Consider the following 12667-nt stretch of genomic DNA (forward strand, 5'->3'; position numbering starts at 1 on the left):
AATTCCTTTCTCCAAGCAACAAGAGCTTCGAGCGAGTCCTGCTCTGAAGCTGAAGAAACCAGCCAGCCCCCAGCTGCCCCCGCCCTCTCTTTTTCCTGCCTCCCTTTCCCCCGGCCCCAGCCGAACTCTTTGTGTTTCTCAAGCACCCACTAAGTAACAGCAGTCAGATTTCCCCTCCACTGATGGGTAAAAATTCCATTAGTGAGAAGGAGCAAAAGGAAGGACACCCAATCCTCAACAACAACCCAATCCCACAAGAGATAACCCACAGTTTCACAGCATGGTGAATGGTGATGTGATAAATGAATGTATGAATAAAAATTCGTAGAGGTCTAAATTAATATATTTGTAGCTATAAAGATATAAAAAATAAAACACAGTGTGGCCAACAAAATCCTTCCCCAGATCTAGTCGCGAATTCCCATTCAGGAGATAACAATTCTAGCCGGCACCCAGATAACGATCCCAGCCGGCGCCCATCAACCGAAGAGAATGAGCAGGACACGGGCCATCAGGCCAACAAAAAAACGAGCTCGGACAAGATACTCATCACTGGACCTGAAACACCCCGCCTTGCAGGCCACTGTTGGGGAAGCAATCAGACTGGACAAAGGGAAAAGCCCAGCCGAGATATTCATCGGCTCCAACCCGGATCCAACCACTCCATCCAGATGGCCCGAACCAAAATGAAATCAAGGAACATTCAGAACCTCTTTACATATGAGGAGGCTCTGCCCGGACATCTATTGACTCTATTCTCCAATGCCAGGAAATCCATTCATCCAACAATCAAGGACTTTTGGTGAATGGTGCCTGCTTGAAATTTGGCCTCAGGACACAAAAGCCCTATAAAAACCCAGGCCAGAGAACACTCGAGCGTGGATTTGGGAACACCTATACCTTTGGATATAGACCCCTGTCCACCCAGCGCTGCGCTGCTTATTTTATTGTGGTTTTTCCTCGTTGTTTGTTTGTTTTATAATAAATTGCTTTTTTATTTAACCCCAATTTGCCTTTGCATTTATAACAGTGAGGAGTTAGCAGCACAGCTATTATAAGCAGCTTGCAAGATCAGAGGTCTAAACAGAAGGTTATATTAAACATTACACTCAAATTAGACCAATGAAGGGTTTTATCCTAGGATGAGTCACTTTTAACAGTTTAATGGAAAATAAGATCTTGCACTGTACAAGTGTTTAAAAAAAGAAAACAGATTATAAAAAAATTAAGAAAAAAGTTCTTCATTGAGTCATAATGGCAGCAAGAGTAGTTAATTCTCTCTGTTCTACCTTTCTTCTTTGTCCTGCAAGATTACTTTCATCCCTTTGCTCCTACACAGGTTTGATTCCAAGGAGCTGCATGGACAAGGATCCTTTGTTACTACATTTTTGAAATACAGGTTTCAAACCACAAAAAAACGTGAAAATAAAAGTGAGTAAATCCTACTGCATCTCCCTGCAGTTGGGAACACTAGTTAAAGGGAACAGAAGCTGCATAGGCACCTTTGTCCTGGTAGAATGAAGTGTTACTGTAACTGGAGATACTGATTTGTTAGGAGAAGCAAAGAGTCACATGAACATGGAAAAGGGGATATTACCACAGAGGATCACTCAGCTACATACAGAAACGTGCAGCTAAACCCTCTGCCTGCACATTCAAAGAAACAGTGAGGGACTGTGACTTTTTCAAAAACTTAGTAACATTTCAGATAAAATTAAATGTTGCTTGCAAGTGATTTGCTTATACACAAAACTATTGCAATGATGCCACAGGCACTGGGAGGGAAGCAGGGAAAGCAGAAGGGTACTCTCTTAGAAAGTGGGCATGCACTTACACCTTACTCTGGGGCAGGCAACCTGGTTAACCCCAGCGTTACCATAATCAAATGCTTCCTGTAACAACTTTGACACAATTTTGTGCAGCCATGGAATAACATACATCTCTTCACACCACAGACCTTCCATGTTGAAAAGACAGGTAGGATTCATCATTTTTACTCATGATACCCTTGCTTTAATTGTCTTGTAAATGGGAAACCTTCAGGACAGACTCAAAAAGGACAAAGTCCCATTAGAAGGGGTCCCTTCCTCTCACCAGCATTCAAATTACAAACGAATTCTTCTAAATGAGCCAGCTTGGAGAATGGTGAACCACTGTTTGGTCTTCCTTTCTCCTTACTGTAGGACTATTCATGTTACGATTGACATCTTTCTGAGCCTGCCTTAACCAAAGGCATAGGAAAACTTAACAAAATAACCAGCTTCCTAATTCACAATTTCATTATCAACACAGGAGAACAGAAAATGTTTTTACCATGTTAGAGTGCCACTTTGTATCTAAGAGCCCAACAATACATACAGATACATAAGCACTTAATCTAATTCCACACCTGCAACAGGAAGCTTATACCCTCCAAACTGCCAGTTCACTGAATCCTTCCCTTCCTCCTTGCAGCTCCTGGCACTCACCTGGTGGCAGCTGGCAGCTCCTTGATTGAATTCAGCAGAAAACCAAGCAGCAGAGGCAGAGGAAAAAAGAGGTGCTGTGCCTTGCTGCATAAACTGAGCTGTGCTGCCTTACTGCCTGATGAATAACAATTCACATAACCTAAGTGGAAAGAGCCAGGATCAGATCAGGAAACTGTTTCCACACTTGAATAATGAGGTTTGCATTTAGTGGATCATTACTGACTTGAAGGTCTCTTTTCTCTGTTGCTGACTCCCACAATATGACAGGAAGATTATCCAAGGCTATCTCTGTCCAGTGCAAAACAGAACAAATCAGCAGAAACCTGTTCAGATTTGCCTACACTTGGAAAACATCCCAGGAAGGACAAACAGCAATGGCTGGATTATTTCCTGGTTTAAGTGGAACAAATGTATTGAAAATAAGTGCTCACAACTGGAACAAGACACTATGAGACACTTATGAGAAAAGAGAGATTAATCCTTTCCCCAAGTAGAAAATGGCACCTCTGCCAGTTTTCCATTGTTTTCCCCATGATTCTCTATTTCCTTAATAGCAAAGAGCATTGGGATACCACATGGTAATGACAGTTGTCAGGAAAATTAATCCACAAACACCAAAGGTTTATGTCCAAAAAGGAGACAGAGGAGTCCTTTTACTTTATTAGAATACAGGGAGAGGCCATGGGGCATTCCCCTGGGGTCTCTCAAATTTTTGGAGGTTGCAGCCTCCTTTTTATCCTAATTCCCAGCTGCTTGTCCCTTTTCTCTTTCCCCATAGGCTGAGGTACTTGAGAGGTACAGACTTCCCAAAACGCCTGATACCTGCGATACCTCCCCAACCGCCATGCGTAATCCCTTCTTAATTCTTAACTCTTGTGGAATTCATGGTGCTGCTTCAGTGCCTCCTTCATCTTTCTATGGAATCCATCTCATTGTTTCTGTTATCTCTCAGTGATAGTTGCATTTTATCAGCAGACCCACAGCTTGTTTGTAAAGACAAATCTGTCATTCCTCTTACAGTGAAGACCTCTTTGGCCTCATCCACTTTGGGCTCTGACAGCATTTAAATATGTCTGTAAAAAGGATTAACAAGAAATAACTAATACTGCTGTAATTGGCTTATGAGCAGAAGAAAAGAAGTTGCATTAAATAGCCATTTTAGAGACAGGTCTAAGACTTAAGAGATTTTTTCTGAAGTGACAGTCCCCACTTTTCTTTGGCAATTTTTACAAGATACAAAGTTCTTTAGGGCTTCATAGATTGCCTAAATATCAAATGATTAATCTAGTTTTCTATTTGTCTATATTGATATTTTCATCCACAATGAAAGGGAGACAACAGAGACTGGATATGAAAAGCACAAACAGCTGTGTAGTCAGGGTCTTCTAAAACCATCCCAGTCTGTCAGGCCATAGATCCAGAATAGTCAGTAGTGGACAGTCAGTAGTTTCCTATTCATGCTGCTAGAATAGCATATCAAATGGACCCTCATGTTTGGATAAACATGACTTTTGCTAAAAGATGAATTATCATTTCTTTGACAGTCATTAATTGTATAAAGGACCAGGGTTTTGTATGTCTCAGCCACCAATTTCTCTGGTTCTGGCAGACTTTGATATTATAATTATCTTTATTCACCTCTCATTGGAGGCTACAGATTTTTTGATCAATTTATTCACTTGAGTTTCAATAAATGGATCTGTCACTTATTGTGCTTAATCTAAAAAATTTCTTTGTCTTGCGATTTACTGAACCAAGATTTAGCACTTGGTCCAACACCCTCAGTCTCACTGTGAGCCAGTGCTGTTACATAGAAGACCAAGTCTAGGCCTGGGCCCCCAGTGTTCAGTAAACTACAGGTTCAAATATAAAAAATGTTATTCCTTCTCCTCAGCCTCTACCAGAAAGCAGTCTTCCAATCTGTTACAAGCATGCCAGCATAAATGGTTGTTGAAGTGCTGTACACAATGGTACTACATCTTCTCCGTTCCAGAGCACAGAACTTCATCTGCAGAACCAGGTGACCAAAGGGAGGGAGCCTAAGGAAGAGCCTGGCAGCCAGATATGTGAGCCTCTGCATCTCTTGGTTCACTTGTCAGAAGGCTATGAGATCCTGTGTGAAGCACAGCAGAGCAATGCTAAATAGAAACTACTTCAGAGGTTTTCAGAGCATGACAGGATCAAATGTGTTACAACTCACAGCCAATCATAATGGTTGCACACCTTTCTCAAATTTTTTGCAGCAAAAAAAAGGCAAGCCTTCAGGTTAGCTGGCAGCCATGGGGACCTCTGTCTATCGTTCCATGTATTGTTCTTGATTTGCTCAAGCTGATTGTCAACGATTTATGCAGTATCCAAGATGACTCATTAATTGCTTTCCAAAGGTTTCCAGCATTAGTTGTCTGAGAAAAAGAACGTGTGAATAATCTTCATCTAAATGAGCTGAACTAAAAAGGAATGTAGTTATTAGTAAAAGCAGCAGTGTCATGATAAGACACTTATCTCATTCAGAACATGGGATTACATCAACCACCATCATTTGGACCTAAAAACCAGCTATGTAGTGCAGCTCAAGTTCATACATATGAATCTATATGTGGCTAATCACATTAGTCTGTCCACACAAAATGAAATTACCTGTGACTAATACTAACATATGAAACTGAGGAAAATTATTTGTAGCGCAATATGAGCATCTCTTTGGGCTGCACTCTGTTTCTCACTGGTTTGAAAGTGAGGGCAGTAAGAAAAACAGGACCCTTATGCTCAAAAAGGCTGAAAGCTCAGCAAGCACACACAGTAAGAAATTATTTTGGAAAAAGACAAACGGTTCAATATTGTGCAAATGTTGTTTTTCCCTCTGAAGGACAGTTATTTGGTTTGATACATATCCATGATCTCCAGGAAACTACACAGAAACAAAGGTGCAGATGAAGACAGAGAGAACAGTAATAAAATCAGATGTCCTGTGGTATTGCTGATGTACTTTCAGGTCACAAAGGAATTAGTTCTAACAGCATTTTACTTAGTAGAGATAGACACGGTTCAGAAGTAGAAAATTGGAGATGTCTGTGAAAATGTCAAAAAAACTGTAACAATTTATACCATCTGAGGATGTGGCTGAACATACAACCATGTTTTCATTAAACACTTCAGGTAAGGGGTTACAGGTAGGTGCATTTCCTAGAGGTATTTCAGGTAGAGGAACAGTTACCAGCGGTTACAAATATCTAATGCTTCCTGAACATGCATCAGCACCACCATGGGAAATTGCTGGGTGAGGAAGAGATATCCCCAGCTAGTCATGCATTGTGGTGCTAGGAATATTAGTGACTACATTAGGATGTGTGATTAAAATATTATGTTTTTTCTACTTGTAGGTATTAAGAAAGAAAGAAGGTTCCCAGCCTCCTCATTTTAACACACAGAAAGTACAATTTGATGCCACATAGATTAACCACATAAAGTAGCCTTAAGAAGCAACCACAGATGCCATGACAAATGTATGTTATGCCAAAGACAAGGCCCAGTTCAGCAGGCTTTTCTGAGTCTGAACTCTACTGAACAAATGAACCTTACTAGACTGTCTGGAAAATAATGACCTCACACCTCTTTAAGCTGCACAGGCGTTAATGTAGAGACAAGGAGAGATGACGAGGATGGCTTGAAATTTACATCAACACAAAATTAGTTCAAGCCGGAACTAGAAATCAGAACAGATGACTGCAGGCATGTAAGACCTCTTCTTTCTAAGGCCAGGAATAGAAAGAAATGTCCTTGAGCATCTGAGCTGGATAAACCATTTTCCAGTACTCTTCTGAAAAACACACAGTTAAACGGACTGCTTTTACAGAAAATGAGATATAGATTGAGTACCAGCCAATAGTATATGTTTATAAGCAACAGCCTCATTCAGCCAAACAATTATTTTTGGATATTTTTGTTGTTTAAGTGAGGAAGAGAGAAGCTACTGGCAGGCTGCCATTGTAATGTAATATCTTGGCAGGAAAACACTTTGTATTATATCACAACCATATGGTGGTAGGAAAGATTTTTTTCTATTAAGTTTCTGTAATAATCTGTTCCTATTTTTAATGCAGCCTTTCGGCATTAAACAAGTTTGCTTCTCAGTTCTGTCACAGGAATTGTTACAGTATGACTAGACTTTTATACCTAATAATGGCAAATATTAAAACATTGCATTTTCAGAGGTACAATTAGCTCTTCTGCTGTGAAAAACTAAATGAGCCCACTGATGGAATGGAGCTTCTGTGAAGAGATAACCCTGGTTTCCCATAGGACAGCACACCTCTTTTTTTTATTAACTCTAATGGCTGAGAATACTTAAGTAGGTATGATTAAATGAAGTCTGGCTTTCTTTGGTAACAGAGGAAACAGGAAGATGTGTGGGAAGTTGACACTTGCATTTCTGTCCTCAGCAGCTCAGCTCCATTTTAGGAACAGCAACAATAAATAGATTTCCTCAGGTATCTTCCTATTGCTAATAGAAAGTCAGAGCAAATGAATGCTAGGCAACTGAATCTTTCACACATTCTTAGGACAGGTTCCTGCTCTGGCCCAACTGACTTTCTCCCTCAACATGTCTATAAATCAGCAGGTAGAAACATTAATGAATTCAATTTTTTTAGATTCATATGTCTGCACTTTGACTTTCCTGTTTGGATAAGTCTTTTATCAGTATGGGGCACAAATGAGCTTTTGGCATATGAATACACCCCAGAATCCAGTAGTAAACATGTTTTTTACTATTCTGCTCATGTTTCAAACTTTTGCAGTCTTCTGTCTTTGCAACACAAAATTAAATAAAAGTACACAGAATTTCTTTTCCATTACCAGTAGTCCAAACACCACCAAAATCACTTTTGCAATCACCTCCTTTGCCAAGGAAGTTGAAATTCAAGATAAAACACAGAGGTACTTATCTAGCAAAGGTTTTTCCAGCACAGCAAATAAATTTCCATTAAGGGTTCCTGAGGCAGATGCCTGCAGGATCCTAGTTCAGACCACATGAAACCCCTGCAGCTTGCTCTTGCCCAGACAACTCTGCTTGTACTCACAGGAGTGCATAAAGTAGAGGATGGGTAGTGGGGTTACACCTCTTCGTGGAAGTTCTTTGGTCCTGTATGGCTGTGCTGAAGTACAGTAATGAATTAAATAATGCCCCAAACACTTGCAGGCAGTTGAATGTGAACATCTACAGAGTTTGGCAGACGGAACAGTTTCTGGCATGTTTCTGGTCCATGTAAAACAATATTCTCCCCTGCAGCCTCAGGGTGGGTGTTAGAGCTGTGATGTCCCAGGAGCTATCCCCAGCCAGCAGGGGATAGGGAGGCTGAGAGGAGACTTCCTGGGGCCTCCCCAACATGTGGAGCTTCAGAGGGTTTCCAGGGGTGATCATTTGCTGTTCTGTGCCAGCAGTCCTCAAGGTCCTGATATTTTCATAATTTCTGAGAGATTTAATTTAGTAGGAAATATATAAACTAAACAATTCCCATTGATTTCAAATCTGAGCTGATGTCAAGAATCAGTTGCACTCCATGAATGAAAGGAACTAAGTCTGGCCCACATTTGAATATGCCCAAAGTCCTTCAGGATATTATGATTTGGATGACTAAAAAACCAGATAACAACAGAAGTACTGAACTCTTGGATGAAAACCAATAGGGAGGATTTTTTTTGTGAGAAAATTATAGAAAATTCAACTGCCGTAACTTGCATGATGCCAGCACTGAAGTTTCTGCATGAAATGCAGAAACATTACCAGGGCAGGTGCAAATATTAGACTGTTTCAACCAGTGGTCCACAACTTACCTCCATGTTAAAATTAAATTTTCTGTACTTTCATATACTATATTGCATTTCTTGGTACATAACAACCTAAGAAGTTTCTCTTTATGGCATTGAGCATATGAATGTTATAAAAATATGTTTACAGCAAAATAGCCTCAAAAATTATTTACATTGTTGCCAGTTCTTTTGAGACACTTCTACTAACCCTGTCTTTCAGGATTTTCCTTGTTAAAAATGTCCATTCCCCTTGATAAAGCCTTTCACACTTTAGCCAGAGAAACCACATTTTGCTAATATGATGTATTTTTGACTGACAGCATAGTTTTCAGCCTTTAAAAATATCCATATGCAGCAGTCAAAACATAGTGTGCTTGCAGCCCCTTGGAATCTTAATTCAAGTCTGTCTAACTTCCTGTCAAAACTCACAGAGTAAGCAGTAATCAGAAAGATCTACTGTGAGAAAGAGCTAGTTTTGCAGGATCCAGTGAGATTAAAGCAGAGGAGGTTATCTTCTGATTTTATGCCTCAGAATTGCAAAACAGTTCAGCCTCAAAGCAATGAATCTGAATTGATCATGGTACAGCTCAACGGAGAATAGATAAATACACTCAGAAAAGTAAATGAGGGATGAGTGAAAGAATTTACATCTGTTAATATGGAAATTAGGAAAATAAGTAAATGCTTTTGAAAAGACATTAATGGAATTCACCCAGATTTACAGTTGGAATTTTTTTCTGTCATTCTCTCTTATGTATAATCCAACAGAGCTCAAGCTTCCTAAAAGAGCACCATTATTACAGTAACACTGATGTCTGCTCTGCCTAGTCATGAATAGCCACCCTGCCAGTGAATGAGGTCCAGTAGTAAGTGACCTAGGAGCACAGGCTTCCTCTGCCATAACTATGAAGCATACCCTCAAGCCAGGATCCCTTGAATAAAGCTTTGTGTTCTGCAGACCTTATTACCAGCTCTTTCCAAACCTTTGCTTGCAAGTCAGCCATAAATAACATGGAGAGTTTGCAACTGTTCCTGTTGAGATCAGTGGTGAAATTTGCTTAAACTTTGCTGCTTCTGAGTGTGCAATGGTATGTGGGATGTGAGTACACTCCAGAATGGCTACAGCAGTATAGCAGCTCATGACACCCACTGGAGACTCTGGAAAGGTAAAATGGCATCTCTACTCCAGGTCACAGGTATAAAGGGAAATGCAAGCCCACTTGATTCCAGAGATCATCAAATCAAGACATGGTCACTCAAAATGTCCCTGGGCACACAAGCACAGGGAAGGGAGCAGGCCTAGAGACAGAATGATAGAATGGCAGCATTCTTGTCTGCATAAGAGACAAGACAGATTTTTTCAAAGCCAACTGGTACTATGCCTAAGAGCAAATAATTATCTCCTTGTGTTCATTACATTCTCTCTCTTCTTTATGTAAAAATGATCATTCTGACCTGCAGAAAAATGTTTAATTATTACTCAATTTCATGGTGACAGCATCGAGTTTTTTCAAAGATGCCTTACAAATTGAGAAAAAAAAAAAAGAAAAAGGAAAAAATCCTGTTACCTAAGAGCCTACTGAAATTCTTCAAGTCTCTGGGCATGCATTATATATTCACCAAGTTTACTATTGGTGATCTAAGTTAGAAATTCTCCTGCTGGTTTTTATTACAGCTGCAGAGTCACAGATTTGAACACCAGTAGACAGCCATTCTTCTGAGCCTGCACATAAATATAAAATATTTCCTTTTTCCTTATCTCATAAACCTTCCACTATGATTATTTCAAAATTAATTCCTGTTTTCTTCAGATTTTCTCCACTTATCATGTTACAATTAACAGAATGTATTCCATCCAACAAAGCTATGTTATTTGCATATTCAAAGGTCATCATACAGGTTAAAGTTATTTAACTATGAAAGAGATTATAATTTCACAATCTTTTTTAATGCAGATAAAATACAAAATTACCTCTGGGTTTTTAATTTGCACATTTACAGACACATGATAAAGAGCAGCATAACGAACTTTCAATTAGGCTGTGACAGCTCTTCCCTCTAGTCTTTGCATTGTTGTTTTATTATTTAAAACACTGTCATCTCTTTAAGCAAAAAAGAATAATACTTACTGCACCCATACTTTGGAACCAAAGTGGCAGCTTCTCCCAGGAGTGCTGCTGCAGTATCAGCTCACTTGTGCACTATGTGACATGGAACTTCTCCCTGCCAAGCTGAGTGGGAAAGAGATGGGATCAGATAAATTAGATCAATGGACCATCAGGTTCTATGGGTGTTCTGACTACTGAACAGTCCAGATCATTGGGGCAGAGCAGTGATAAATTGCAAAGAAAAGTCCTGTGTATAGCTGTACACCCTTTTGGGGTTTTTAAACTTATTTTTATATTGAATTTGTACAAACACAATAAAAATCCTGGACATTAGATTTAAATTAGTCCTGGAAAAAGCAATGCTGATTGAATTTCCTATGAAATAGTAACAAAGTGAAATTCTATCCCACATCTAAAAAAATCTTGGCCTACCTTACAGAAAATCAGATACCTCAGCACAACACTTCATCCACCTCAGGTAAGCCAGTGCAGCTGAGCTGAGCCAAATCCATTGCAAAGTTACCCTTTTCTCAGTTAACACTATGGTCACAAACCAATCCCATCTCTAAAAATGAACCAAGCAGAAGACAAACATTTTCTAGTGTTATGAATTAGAACAAAGTCAATTGCTATTCTTATTTGTGTTGAAAGGAAACCCTGACAAAGTCATATGTGGTTTTGTCCCCAACTGTCTTCACTTTTAAATCAGAGAGTAATTAATTGCAACAAACCAATTTCTGCAATTCTAGATGTTTATCCAGAGCCTGCAACTGCTACTTGAAAGGTCTTAGAGACACAAGCACTAAAAAATATAAAATGTATAGGTCTATAATGAAAAATAAGATCCTACAAACCTCCAGAAACTGACATTACTTACTGAAAATCACAGCTAATTTTACCTTTCTGCTGACTGCAGCAGATTGCAGACTTTTCTGGACATATTGTTACTGATGTAACAATATTGCACACCAATGGTAAACCTTTTAGAAACAGACCAGTCTTGAAGGGTATAATCAGTAGGTCACACAAAACAACAGCCAAATCACTTCTCTTTCAAGAACTCTAGACAGCAAAGAAAAGTGAAAGACAGATGTAGGCACAGGAACCCTTCTTTGAAAGTCACAATTACAGATGATTACAAAACGTTCAGAATAACTATCGAGCAGTTCTACTGTCAAAAGCTTTACTCTCCTAACAGGTGGCTTCTCATCTTCATTTGCCATGAATCCCATCCTGGGATTCCTGTGCCTGCAACAATAGGTAACACAGTGACAGGACCCTCCCTCTACCCCATCCTGAGATGCCTTTAAAGATCTCTACATCTTCTGAGATGCATCTAATTTTACTTTTGTCTCTCTTGTAGATTATTTTATGGGGAAAGAAAAGAAAAAGGCAAATGCAAGTGACAATTGTGAAGTGACCTAATTGTACAGAATAGTTATATGCTGTTCCCTCCATAGGAAGTGCCTGCCCCAAAAAAGAAAATTCATATTCCTAATACAAAATACAATCTTAGAATGCAATTTTTCAGAACTTCTACCACATGCCTTCATGGTTGGACATGAGAACATGACAATATTTCAATATGAATTTAAATATGCATTCAAATATGCACAAATATGCATTTAAAGGACTATTTAGAAAGAAATTAGAATTTAGAAGTCTGATGCATGTAAGACTGCAGGAGAAGTGACTTAAGATTGATTGAGGACAAGGTCTTCAGATAGACTTAAAATTTTTTGAAGCTGATATGATCAAGAAGCCCTGGTTTTATCTGGAAGTGGTTGTGTGAGAAGCATTAAAAAACTTCCTTTTTCACTTCACATGAAACAATGCTGAAAATTCTATTTTGGAGGTCTGAAATTCTTGAGGCAAGCAGAAACTGTCATTGTCGACCAGAAGAAGACTGTGTGTATTTTACAGGTGAGAAACTTACTTGGACTGACACTTCACAGAGTTTGAGCCAACACTGAAGCTCAAACTAACAATGTTTAATATAATAACAATATGTTATGTAATGTTATGTTATGTTATGTTATATTACTATATACTAACAGTATGGATAAATTTTTGTTAATGTAAAATATACAAGAACTATAGAACTACCAAGTTGCTTTCAGTAATCGTGTCTCTAGTTAGTGCTTTACTGCAGAAAGCATCTTGAAACCAAACTCTAGCCACTGATATAAAGGAAGAAAAGAACAGGGAAAATTGGTTTGCTTTCAATGTACAATTTGAAGCATGATATTTCACATAGCTTAAGGAGTTAGAAGTATTATCGGT

The sequence above is a fragment of the Parus major genome, chromosome 6, assembly GCF_001522545.3.
Source record: "Parus major isolate Abel chromosome 6, Parus_major1.1, whole genome shotgun sequence".
Lineage (NCBI taxonomy): Eukaryota > Metazoa > Chordata > Aves > Passeriformes > Paridae > Parus > Parus major.